Raw genomic sequence first — 13,743 nt, 5'->3', positions numbered from 1 at the left:
GTTCACAACAGGACATACTAGCTTTTGATGGGGGTTTTAATCCAAAGAGCCCTTGAAGAGTACTTCATATACTGTATTTTTAGTTTGGGTTGCACCAGCAGGATGTGAAGCCCTAGCTGTACTTGTATGAATTGCATGTTCTGCCCCATTGAGCTTATGAAGGGCCACTTGAGCTACTGGGGACCAGTATCATGTTTAGACTAGAGTATGATGTGTACTCCTGCATATTGAAATTGAGAATTTTAATTCATGTTTTTCATTATGAGAATAAGTTAATGTTTCCACTTTAATCGTTTGTCTTTTACTCTTCAAAACGTCTCAAACAAAGTGCTCAACAAGACGAGAATAAATAGAAGCCATTGAAGACACAGTACACATTTTAGCAGACAGTGAAATACACATGAATGGAGGAAAAGAAAGAAACAATAGTTTAATGTACTTAGGTTGTGGCTAGATACAACAGAGCTATTTGCTTCTGTTAAGTGGCTCTGCTGCTTAAGCCTGCTCACTTGATAGCTTTGTACTCCCTGTGGCCCCCGCCCAGCATGATCAGGGTTGTCTTAATTTTCTTAAGATGACTTAAGCTGGTAGCATGCTTCAAAAGAAGTCGATCTTTTTTCGGCTTGTTCTCTGCGGACTAAATTGTTTTATACTCAGTTCTGAATATTAGATCCCGGCCACTTTATACAGCGCTGGAATGATGATTTTGCCACCTCGATCTGAATACAGCAATAAAACAGAATAACTCATAAGAACCTTGCATTTCTGACCAATCACACTGCCGAAAACAGCTTCGGCAAGGCAAGAAGTATGCTGCTGTATTTATACCTGGGTTTGAGCCCTGGAACAGGATGCACAGTCAAAGTGTTAATTTAACTCTCGAGTATAAAAATGCTTCATTGACCTCTGAGGTCCATTTTTACAATCTGAGTTACATCAACACTGAGGAATGTATTGTCTTGGTTGTACCTGTTGCCTGTTGGCCTAGAGATTGACACAGACCTTGTTTGATCTTAATCCGGTGCTGGGCTGGCTGAGAGCTCACCATGATATGGTTTGACAGACATCCAGTTACAGGAATGCGCTGTGTGTCACACTCACACTGGCTGCCTGCATATGTGCCATTTGTATCGCACAAGTTCAAAATCAGATGTAACACACACACACGTAGGCTACAGACAGAGAAGAACAACAAACTATTCACATACTGTGTAAACGGTGTCGACACATGTACGCACTACGCAGGGGTGGATACCCACACACAGGGTCAAGGCAAAACTCACAACACAGCGCAGCACACTGACTCGGGTCACATCATGAACACAGTGCCGGAGGCCCTGATATATTATTGAGTTACGCTCCCTGTAACACAGAGCACGAGACGGAGCACCCAGCAGCTCCCCGTCTCTTCTCCCCCTGCCAGACAGCGACTCCCTGACCCCTACCGCTCCTAATGACATTTCCTCCTCCGGAACCTTCCTTTAACCACGGTCCTTCTCCTCCTACTCCTCCTCCTCCTCCTCCTCCTCGTCCTGTCCTTGCCCACAAGCTCATCTGTATGGCAGCATTGGCGTAACTTCATGAAACTGTGTTTATATGGGTCAGAAAAACATCAGCCACACACAAGCTACATGGTGGTAAATGAATTATGCATTTTTCATCAATCACTTTATTCAAAGTAGGTGTCTGGGTTTTGTTATAGTGTTTTTGAGAAATTATCACTTACCATCAGTTAAACGCTGGTATGTCTTTGTGTCTGATGAGCTTGTCATTTTGGCACATAATCAGCATTGTTTGGGGGTCTTGTTCTTTTCTAAAAATAAATGTAGTCATCCAGTTAATTTTCAGGATGTGCCCGCCACCATGACGGGGCATAAAACAGTTGCCCTCTTCATGTCATCCCATTACTCTATTATGGCCAAAGTCAACATGCTACAGTACCTTGGCCCATGTGACCATGCTGAACCCTGTCAATGGAGGTGACAGTTTTACCTGCAGGCTCACCTGACAGCATGCACCAGGAAACTCTTTAAATCCCCATTGGTCCTGAGTGTAGGACTGCCCCCTGGTGGCAGGTGTCTAATTCTACCACAACTATTTTGGTTCTAGGAATGACTGACCAAATCACCCAGGATTAAAAAACAAAGCAAAAAGGCCTCCACATTGTCACATGCCGAGTAACTGTTGAAGCCGGTGAAAGGGAGGCAGTTCTCAAGAAGAATCATCCTCGAAGCCCTGAGGCATCAGCTGCTGTTATGGGGCAGCAGAGTAAAATGTGACAGAGCTGTGGGAGAGAGAGGCTGTGGTATGAAGTTTGTCAGGGAGATTTGGAGAAAATAGCAAAGCATTGTCAGGGGACATAGATGAGTGTGAATTGGTTAATGAGGGAGATGAGCAGGATGTGAGGTGGGGTAGGGGGATTGAGGTGCATAGAAAAGCTGGGGATGGAGATGGTGTGCGCGAAGGAGGTGTATTGTGTATTCTGTTTGGAGTATTGTTCTTCTGTTGCTCTCTGGCTCATGGTGGCCTCCCCCATGTAGAAGAGAAGTAATCACAGCCAAAATAATTTAATTTGTATTGGTAACAGTGCATAAAACAGACTCTGGCATTGGCAAACAGCAGGCGCAGCATCAAAAACACAACCTTGCGGTCTCACAGCATCAATTGATGCTGCAAGGCTGGGAGAAGTGATTGAGGTCTCTCTCTAGCGCCCTGAGCAATGTGTTCGAAGAAAGGAATAATCACCTATGTTGCATGTGTTCAACTTTTCTTGCGTGTGCAGGAGGCTACATGTTGGTGGTCTCGCTGTCAGCTCAGATGTTTATATGTTGCATGTGAGACGTTGATGGCAGAGTTCAGTACTCTGTTTAGCTGTTCTCCTCCTGGCAGCCTCAGGACTGTAATGAGGGCTTTCTCACAGCTCCATGACCCGTGACTCAGAGGGGAGGTGCTGGAGGAGATGGAAGCTGCACTGCGGCACCACCAGCCTCCAGGCTGCCCTCTTTTCTTTTTTTATGTTGTCATCATGATGTCACTTCCTGTTACCACTGGCCCTGGGCCCAGTGTTGGAGGTGTACTCTGTGTTGAGTGTATTGTTCTCCTTAGAGTTGTTTCAATATGATACCAGTTTTGGAAATTCCTCCGATAAAGCCTTAAATTCTGGATCGGGTATCGGCAAGTACACAAGTCTAAGCACTGATCAGATATCACATACTTTGTCACGCGACGATGGCTCATTTACGCTACACAGGCAAACAACACGTGCGAGTGTAAAGGTAGTCAGAGCTTGCAAAATGTCATTGTCAAAATGCCATTCATTCTTTGTATGTATTTATTCTTGATATACAAAGGGTTTAATTTTTTTTCCCCCTTGGTGGGGGGGGGGGGGGGTCAGGTTGCTACCACTAGTATTGACAAATGAGGCACTATGTATCGGAATCTGTTTCAGAAAGGAAAAAAAAAAACCAGAACAATTCTATTGTTCTCCTGTTGTTTCCAGCGCATAACCGTAGAGCAGTGTAGTTAGTGTGGTTGCCCTAACAGGGCAACCAGACTATAGTAATCCTCCGGCTTTATTATTATTATTATTATTGTATATAAACAATAGTTTAGATCGTCTCTCCTCCCACAGTTTATTTTTCCCAATTTAGTGCCATATGTCAAAATGACCGGCCTCACCGGGAATCGTGTGCTTGTATAAGGCTAAGAGATTGGTTGCATAGTTTTATTGATGTTGATTTATTAGTGCATTAAATTTCCCCATCCACTTTAATGGAAAAGTGCAAAAACTCAAATTCAAGTATTTTTTTCTCAGAAACCGTAAGAGCTAGAGTTACCAGATTTGGAGGGGAGGTTCCTAATTTAGTCCGAAATTATTGATATAATAATTACACTAATCGGCCACATGGTGGCGCTATAACAGTCCCCTTTACGTTTTGGCCTATAACTCTTGAACCGTAGGTCGTAAAATCAAAATTTATTTTCCCCTAGATTCCTTGGGTCATGACGCATCTCCCCATATAGGCCACGCCCATTTGCGTCAGGATAGATTTTCCGCCATTTTGAATTTTCTTCAAAACACACTTTTAGCTCCTCCTCCCATATATTTTGTCCAAATTTAACAAAAATCAGTATACATGATCTCTGGACCCATGCAATAAACATATCCAAACGGCATTTTGATAGTCCATACCGTTCGTCCGTAAATGGCTTCCAAAGTTAGCGGAAGGGGCCCGTTTTACAAAAAAGACCACAAATCACGAACGAAACGTCCAGTCAATCCCAAATTTGAATCACATGTCGAGGGTGGTTTACTCAACGAAACTACAAAAGCATTTCCACTTTGATCTGTAGGGGGCGCCACAAATGCACAAAATGTAACCGTTTGATGCAAAAACATTGTTATTTTTGGACCAATCCACTCCATTAGGTTACACATGATCTCTGATGACATGTGACAATGTAATTGGCTTGCACAATTAGTGGGAGGGCCCTACAAAAAAATCTAAAAGCCTGTGACTTGATTTGGACAAATAAATAATTTGTATTTTATAATTCAATGACTTTTATTATTTAATTGATATTTATTTTTAATTAAATGTTTTTTTGTTTTGTTTAGGAAACATTTGACATTTCCTGGGAGGAATCTACCTGCCTTTTGTGGTTTATTATAATAATAAGTATTTTAAATTATCATTATTAGTGTGGTTGCCCTAACAGGGCAACCAGACTATAGTAATCCTCACACTTTATTAGTGTGGTTGCCCTAACAGGGCAACCAGACTATAGTAATCCTCACACTTTATTAGTGTGGTTGCCCTAACAGGGCAACCAGACTATAGTAATCCTCCGGCTTTATTATTAGTGTGGTTGCCCTAACAGGGCAACCAAACTATTGTTATAGAGAAACTGAAAAACTTTGCCGTGCTACTCCTCCCACAGTTTTTATCCCCCAATGTTGTGCCATACGTCAAAATGACCGGCTTGACCGGGAATCGTGTGCTTGTATTTTGCTAAGAGATTGGTTGCATAGTTTAATTGATATTAATTTATTAGTGAATTAAATTTCCCCATCCACTTTAATGGAAAATGGGAAAATTTAAAAACTAGATTTCAAGTATTTTTTTCTCAGAAACGGTAAGGGCTAGAGTTACACGACTTGGAGGGGAGGTTTATAATTTAGTCCGAAATTATCAGAAAAATTATTACACCAGTCGGCCTCATGGTGGCGCTATAAAAGCCCCCTTTACGTTTTGGCCTCTAACTCTTTAACCGTAGGTCGTTAAATAAAAATCTTTTTCCCCCTAGATTCCTTGGGTCACTACGCATCTCCCCATATAGGCCACGCCCATTTGCGTCAGGATAGATTTTCCGCCATTTTGAATTTTCTTCAAAACACACTTTTTGCACCTTTTCCTACAGATTTTTTCCAAATCTCACAAAAATCGGTACACGTGATCTATGGACCCATGCAATAAACCTGTCCAAACGGCATTTTGATAGTCTTTACCGTTCGTCCGTAATTGGCTTCCAAAGTTAGTGGGAGGGGCCCGTTTTACCAAAAATGCCAAACATCACGAACAAAACGTCCAATCAATCCCAAATTTGAATCACATGTCGAGGGTGGTTTACTCAACGAATCCCCAAAAGCATTTCAACTTTGACCCATAGGGGGCGCCACAACTGTGCAAAACGTAACCGTTTGATGCAAAAACATGATTTTTGGGGGGATCACTCCTCTCAAATTGAAAAGCAGGTGATCTCAGGAGTGTAATGACAATGTCATTGGCCCGCTACATTTGTGGGAGGGGCTTATTTATTTTAGTGGGAGGGGCCTATTTCTTCAAATCAAAACGCCATGTATCACGAACGCAGGATCCAATCAGCACCAAATTCGAATGGCACGTCACACGGCCTCCGATGGTATTCCTCCAAGCGTATTCCTCAAGTCCGGGTGGCGGCGACCTGCGACCGGCGCAACCACACTTTGCAATTGCCCTGAATTGCGACGCGTCTAGTTATTATTATTATTGTATATAAACAATAGTTTAGATCGTCTCTCCTCCCACAGTTTATTTTTCCCAATTTAGTGCCATATGTCAAAATGACCGGCCTCACCGGGAATCGTGTGCTTGTATAAGGCTAAGAGATTGGTTGCATAGTTTTATTGATGTTGATTTATTAGTGCATTAAATTTCCCCATCCACTTTAATGGAAAAGTGCAAAAACTCAAATTCAAGTATTTTTTTCTCAGAAACCGTAAGAGCTAGAGTTACCAGATTTGGAGGGGAGGTTCCTAATTTAGTCCGAAATTATTGATATAATAATTACACTAATCGGCCACATGGTGGCGCTATAACAGTCCCCTTTACGTTTTGGCCTATAACTCTTGAACCGTAGGTCGTAAAATCAAAATTTATTTTCCCCTAGATTCCTTGGGTCATGACGCATCTCCCCATATAGGCCACGCCCATTTGCGTCAGGATAGATTTTCCGCCATTTTGAATTTTCTTCAAAACACACTTTTAGCTCCTCCTCCCATATATTTTGTCCAAATTTAACAAAAATCAGTATACATGATCTCTGGACCCATGCAATAAACATATCCAAACGGCATTTTGATAGTCCATACCGTTCGTCCGTAAATGGCTTCCAAAGTTAGCGGAAGGGGCCCGTTTTACAAAAAAGACCACAAATCACGAACGAAACGTCCAGTCAATCCCAAATTTGAATCACATGTCGAGGGTGGTTTACTCAACGAAACTACAAAAGCATTTCCACTTTGATCTGTAGGGGGCGCCACAAATGCACAAAATGTAACCGTTTGATGCAAAAACATTGTTATTTTTGGACCAATCCACTCCATTAGGTTACACATGATCTCTGATGACATGTGACAATGTAATTGGCTTGCACAATTAGTGGGAGGGCCCTACAAAAAAATCTAAAAGCCTGTGACTTGATTTGGACAAATAAATAATTTGTATTTTATAATTCAATGACTTTTATTATTTAATTGATATTTATTTTTAATTAAATGTTTTTTTGTTTTGTTTAGGAAACATTTGACATTTCCTGGGAGGAATCTACCTGCCTTTTGTGGTTTATTATAATAATAAGTATTTTAAATTATCATTATTAGTGTGGTTGCCCTAACAGGGCAACCAGACTATAGTAATCCTCACACTTTATTAGTGTGGTTGCCCTAACAGGGCAACCAGACTATAGTAATCCTCACACTTTATTAGTGTGGTTGCCCTAACAGGGCAACCAGACTATAGTAATCCTCCGGCTTTATTATTATTATTATTATTGTATATAAACAATAGTTTAGATCGTCTCTCCTCCCACAGTTTATTTTTCCCAATTTAGTGCCATATGTCAAAATGACCGGCCTCACCGGGAATCGTGTGCTTGTATAAGGCTAAGAGATTGGTTGCATAGTTTTATTGATGTTGATTTATTAGTGCATTAAATTTCCCCATCCACTTTAATGGAAAAGTGCAAAAACTCAAATTCAAGTATTTTTTTCTCAGAAACCGTAAGAGCTAGAGTTACCAGATTTGGAGGGGAGGTTCCTAATTTAGTCCGAAATTATTGATATAATAATTACACTAATCGGCCACATGGTGGCGCTATAACAGTCCCCTTTACGTTTTGGCCTATAACTCTTGAACCGTAGGTCGTAAAATCAAAATTTATTTTCCCCTAGATTCCTTGGGTCATGACGCATCTCCCCATATAGGCCACGCCCATTTGCGTCAGGATAGATTTTCCGCCATTTTGAATTTTCTTCAAAACACACTTTTAGCTCCTCCTCCCATATATTTTGTCCAAATTTAACAAAAATCAGTATACATGATCTCTGGACCCATGCAATAAACATATCCAAACGGCATTTTGATAGTCCATACCGTTCGTCCGTAAATGGCTTCCAAAGTTAGCGGAAGGGGCCCGTTTTACAAAAAAGACCACAAATCACGAACGAAACGTCCAGTCAATCCCAAATTTGAATCACATGTCGAGGGTGGTTTACTCAACGAAACTACAAAAGCATTTCCACTTTGATCTGTAGGGGGCGCCACAAATGCACAAAATGTAACCGTTTGATGCAAAAACATTGTTATTTTTGGACCAATCCACTCCATTAGGTTACACATGATCTCTGATGACATGTGACAATGTAATTGGCTTGCACAATTAGTGGGAGGGCCCTACAAAAAAATCTAAAAGCCTGTGACTTGATTTGGACAAATAAATAATTTGTATTTTATAATTCAATGACTTTTATTATTTAATTGATATTTATTTTTAATTAAATGTTTTTTTGTTTTGTTTAGGAAACATTTGACATTTCCTGGGAGGAATCTACCTGCCTTTTGTGGTTTATTATAATAATAAGTATTTTAAATTATCATTATTAGTGTGGTTGCCCTAACAGGGCAACCAGACTATAGTAATCCTCACACTTTATTAGTGTGGTTGCCCTAACAGGGCAACCAGACTATAGTAATCCTCACACTTTATTAGTGTGGTTGCCCTAACAGGGCAACCAGACTATAGTAATCCTCCGGCTTTATTATTATTATTATTATTGTATATAAACAATAGTTTAGATCGTCTCTCCTCCCACAGTTTATTTTTCCCAATTTAGTGCCATATGTCAAAATGACCGGCCTCACCGGGAATCGTGTGCTTGTATAAGGCTAAGAGATTGGTTGCATAGTTTTATTGATGTTGATTTATTAGTGCATTAAATTTCCCCATCCACTTTAATGGAAAAGTGCAAAAACTCAAATTCAAGTATTTTTTTCTCAGAAACCGTAAGAGCTAGAGTTACCAGATTTGGAGGGGAGGTTCCTAATTTAGTCCGAAATTATTGATATAATAATTACACTAATCGGCCACATGGTGGCGCTATAACAGTCCCCTTTACGTTTTGGCCTATAACTCTTGAACCGTAGGTCGTAAAATCAAAATTTATTTTCCCCTAGATTCCTTGGGTCATGACGCATCTCCCCATATAGGCCACGCCCATTTGCGTCAGGATAGATTTTCCGCCATTTTGAATTTTCTTCAAAACACACTTTTAGCTCCTCCTCCCATATATTTCGTCCAAATTTCACAAAAACTGGTACACATGATCTCTGGACCCATGCGATAATCTGGACCGAAACAGAATTTTGATAGTCCATACCGTTCGTCCGTAAATGGCTTCCAAAGTTAGCGGGAGGGGCCCGTTTTACAAAAAAGACCACAAATCACGAACGAAACGTCCAGTCAATCCCAAATTTGAATCACATGTCAAGTGTGGTTTACTCAACAAATCCCCAAAAGAATTTCCACTTTGATCCATAGGGGGCGCCACAAATGCTCAAAATGTAACCGTTTGATGCAAAAACCTTATTTTGGGGGGATCAATCCTCTCAAAATGAAACGCAAGTGATCTCAGGAGTTACGTGACAATGTAATTGGAACAGCCTCCGACGGTATTCCTCCCAGCGTATTCCTCGAGTCCCGGCGGCAGCGACCCGCGACTAGCGTCGGTGCAACCACACTCTGCAATTGCCCTGAATTGCGACGCGTCTAGTTCATATTGAAATCTGGGTAGGGTGCCTATATAGGCGGCTTTCCATATACATGGACTTACCTAGCCCCACCCCACACCGCCCACCACAGCAACGGTTTCCACTACAATGAAGTGGTTAGAGTGGTGTGTAAGTGGTACTAAACTGGTGCCTAAAAAGTACCCAGTCTTGGGTAGGTCTGAGCTGGGCTAAGCGGGGCTAAAGCTGTGACTGCTACTGATTGGTCGGCTCACAGCTGTGTCTGTCCACTCAGGTCTCTGTAAAATGTAAACACTACGGTAGCAGTGTTGCCATGTCCACTTATTATAAGCGACATTGGGCTTATTTTTCTGTAAAGTTGCTTGTAAATATTGGTAGTACTTTTACTCCACTACAATTATCTGAAAACGTATTAGTTACTAGTTACTAGTTACTTTTCAGATATAAATGATTACATTATAAAACATACATTAACCACTTAAGCCCTATTTTATACCTAGGCTATTTGAAAATAGCCGATCTACAAGCTCACAACGCATCGCATCATTGTAGATCTGCTATTTTCAAACATTTTAGTACTTACTTAAGGTACCTTAAGTACATTTTGATACCAATAGTTTTTGTACTTTTACTCAAGTAATTCCAGACTTTCACTTGTAGATGCTTCGGATTGATACTTTTACTTAAGTAAAACATTTGAGTACTTTTTCCACCACTGCTTGTTTCTAAAATGTAGTTGATTATTTGGGGCTTGTTTCCATATGTTGTTGAAACCAGTGGTTCTTAAACATTTTCATGTCAAGGACCCCCAAATTAATATGTATTTGTCAACATTATATATGTATATATATTTTTTAAATAGCAGATGCACACACTCACAATGCGTCGCATCGCTACGCGTTGTGAGTTTGTATATCTCGCTATTTTCTTTTGGGATTGTTTTCATAGACCTGATTGCTTATTTTTTTCTGCTAAACCTGGCAACAATGAATGTGCGACGATACACGCTAATAATGTTTTTTATATAAGTGATGGCAACGTGTTTAGACACCACACAGGTCTTCCCAACAATAGCGAAGATTAAAGTCAGGGTGAACATGGCCAAATAATAACTTAAGAGCCAAACTAGCTCTGAGGAAGCACGCTAGCATTTAGGCTAACCCTGTAGCCTGAGGCTAAGTTGGTGTGTTAAAGAAAGGGGCGTTGATTTCCTTCGGGAGGGGAGGGGAGGGTGGGGATTTTGCGAGTGGGGACTTTTGTGCAATGGAAACGCAAGACATTTTGAAGCGGTGCGGTGCGGTTCTGGACTGTACTGGACAGTGTCGTGCTTAAGCTGTGATGGAAAAGCGGCTTTTGAGATGCCATCAAACCCAATGGTATTTAGTTTGTATTGGTAACAGGCAGGAAGTTGTACATCCATCGCTCACAGAGACTGGTGGATGCCAAAATTCCTGAGGCACTCTTACTATTTCCCCAGACATATTGGCATTAGTGTTGATCACCTGCCAAAGTGGCTGGTCCAGTGTACAAACTGTCTAAATGTACAGTGGTTTGTTTGCGTTCTGGTTTAAATTCTGTTTGAATGGTCAACACCCAGATGACCTCACTTGACATCATGTGTTTAGTTGTATCTGAAATAATGGTTCTCAGAGAAACTATTATAGTAACCCATCGTATAAAAGGTGTTTTCATTCTCACCAGTTAAACACACTGGTAAATTGTTTGTTTGTTTGTTTATTATTGGCTGGTGCCTAGCTTCTATTGGCAATTGGTTGTTTTTAAAACGTTGGTATATTTATATGATTTTATGAACATGGGATAAATTGTTCATAACCATAAATGTTTTGACAAACTTTCTGAGTACTCTTCAGAGTACTAGTATTTTAACTTTTTCAAACCTCCTCCTCCCACCACTGTTCCTTGAGGCAGCTTGGTTTTAGGATTCTCAGACAACCTGTCAAATAAAATCAGGTCCCTGCAGTGCACCCAACTATGATGACTAAGCTTAAAAGTAGAAGGCTCTGGCTTGTGTTTTCTTATTTTGATTGGCATAAGCTTTGTCAGATGTTGCCCAAGAAGACATCCTCTGTAACGGATGTTGCACAAGGCATGAGGGCTGTCACCGTTATGTATTCTACGGATGTGTAGGGTGTGAAAACTGACACCAGCGATTTGCCAAATGCCGGTAAAGTTTTGTCAGTGGCTGTAGGTGTGGGCTGGCAGAATGACAGAACAGGCAGGTGCCTTTTGTGATTCCCTGTACAAGTTACTAATACTGGTGCTGTTACACGAAGATGCAATTTAGAGTTACTCCCTTGGTATAAGCCTTACTTGAATGTTGAAGGAAAACAGGGCAGGTGACAAAATGTTAGCTTCTTGTTTGATATTTACTTTACCTTTTACTCTTCATCCCTGATCTGTCAACACCTAGAACCTGTCCTTTCTACTTCCAACTATCCTCTATTATCTACGTATCTATATTTCTTCCTATACAGCCCGACACCCAGTATATGTGTATATATGTGTGTGTGTGTGTGTGTGTGTGTATATATATATATATATATATATATATATATACATATGTATATATATATAGATGTGTGTGTGTGTGTATATATATATATATATATATATATATATATATATATATATATATATATATATATATATATATATATATATATATATACTTATTTACTTAATGTTGCATTTTCTTTTTGGCTTCATTTCTTGTCATTTTTTGGTTTTGTTTTTACTTTTGTTTTGTCTTTTGAGCAGGTTTATGTTATTGTGAGGATCCTGTGAAAAACCTCTGAATGTCCCTCCTTGTTCCCACACTTCCGTCCCATTCTGGTTGTCTTAACACATTAGAGCAATAGGCTTAACCTCAACTTAGTCTGACTAACTGACTGTAGCTGAGTGAGCTCGGCCCTAGCCTGCATGACTGGTTCACATACACACTAACGCTACTTACAAATTGGTGTGAATGTCTAAATGCTGGGAACACGTTAAATCATAAATTAACAGGCTATACTGAATATCATCTCCTCCGCCATGGCCCAGTACTGTAATGTTTTTCCGTCCATTCGTCCAACACTTTGGTACCAAACTATATTTCGTAAACTACTGGCTGGTCCTCAGAGGATAAACCCTTCTTATTTTGTTGACCCTATGGCCTTTTCTCTAGTGCCACCTGTAGGCCAAAATACACTTGCACAACTACCAACACTGCCTGCTAAGAAAAGATAAGTTCATGTTTGGCCGTACAGCTGGCAGTGACATAAGCTTGACCCCTCTCTGTGACTCGTGCCATTCAGCAATGAATGCAAGTCACTGGACTGACTCCATAGTCCAACTGCTGCAGTCTGTTTTGATGAACATCTGGACTGTCTTAAAGTACAGTGGGCATACATGTATGAAATGTTCCATTGTTTATTGTATTCTCAATTGTCATAGGACGTGAAATGTAAGCATGTACTGCTACAGTGTTAATTGTGCAGCCTGAGCAGAGAACCAGGCCATGATTGTCAGACTTAACTTTATTTAACAATGAATCCGACTCATCAGCCTCATTCACTAAGCTGATGCATGGGTCAAGCCATCTTAGTCTGTATTCTCTGTGGGAAATCCGTTTTCTGTCGACCGAACAATCGTCAAATCATCTTGGTCTCTCGGGCATCTGAGGTGAGGGAAGAAAAAAGGGATTTAGGATTATCATCCACTCCCACCTCCACGTCCTCCCCGCTACTCCCACCTGAATCTCAGCCTTATCTCCCCTATCCAGAAGGGCTCTGATGACACAGCCGTGGGAATCCTGTAGTCATGTATCATAGGGTGTTTGAATCTGATACGCTCCCAGGCGGGGGAGAATGTGTGTTTGTGAGGCAGCAGCTCTGCAGGGAAAGCAGTGGAACTATCTTGGGGAGTGATGGTGTTGGGGAAGGGGCATTGGGGTGTAATGTCTGGTGGTCCAGTGGTTTGCAGTGTGGTAGAACTAACAAGCACCAATCCTTGTGATGATGATACTGGCTGTAAGATCACCTATCACCCTCGCTGTTAATCTGGAAATTGTGTTGATACCCACCATCCCACTCCCCCCATCCCATGCCATCCCATTTGATCGCATCCATTACTCACTCACTCACTCACTCACTCACTCACTCACTCACTCACTCAC

General features: G+C 40.9%; 1 protein-coding gene across 5 annotated transcripts in view; it reads left to right on the top strand.

Moving 5' to 3' along the window:
- numb (NUMB endocytic adaptor protein) overlaps positions 1 to 13,743 on the top strand; it is a 69,189-nt gene that overhangs the window by 44,847 nt on the left and 10,599 nt on the right. The window lies entirely within an intron of this gene.

The sequence above is a fragment of the Gymnoscopelus braueri genome (assembly GCF_963280865.1).
Source record: "Gymnoscopelus braueri genome assembly, chromosome: 19".
Lineage (NCBI taxonomy): Eukaryota > Metazoa > Chordata > Actinopteri > Myctophiformes > Myctophidae > Gymnoscopelus > Gymnoscopelus braueri.
The sequence above is the reverse complement of the archived record's forward strand: the minus strand, read 5'-3'. Positions and strand labels throughout refer to the sequence as shown.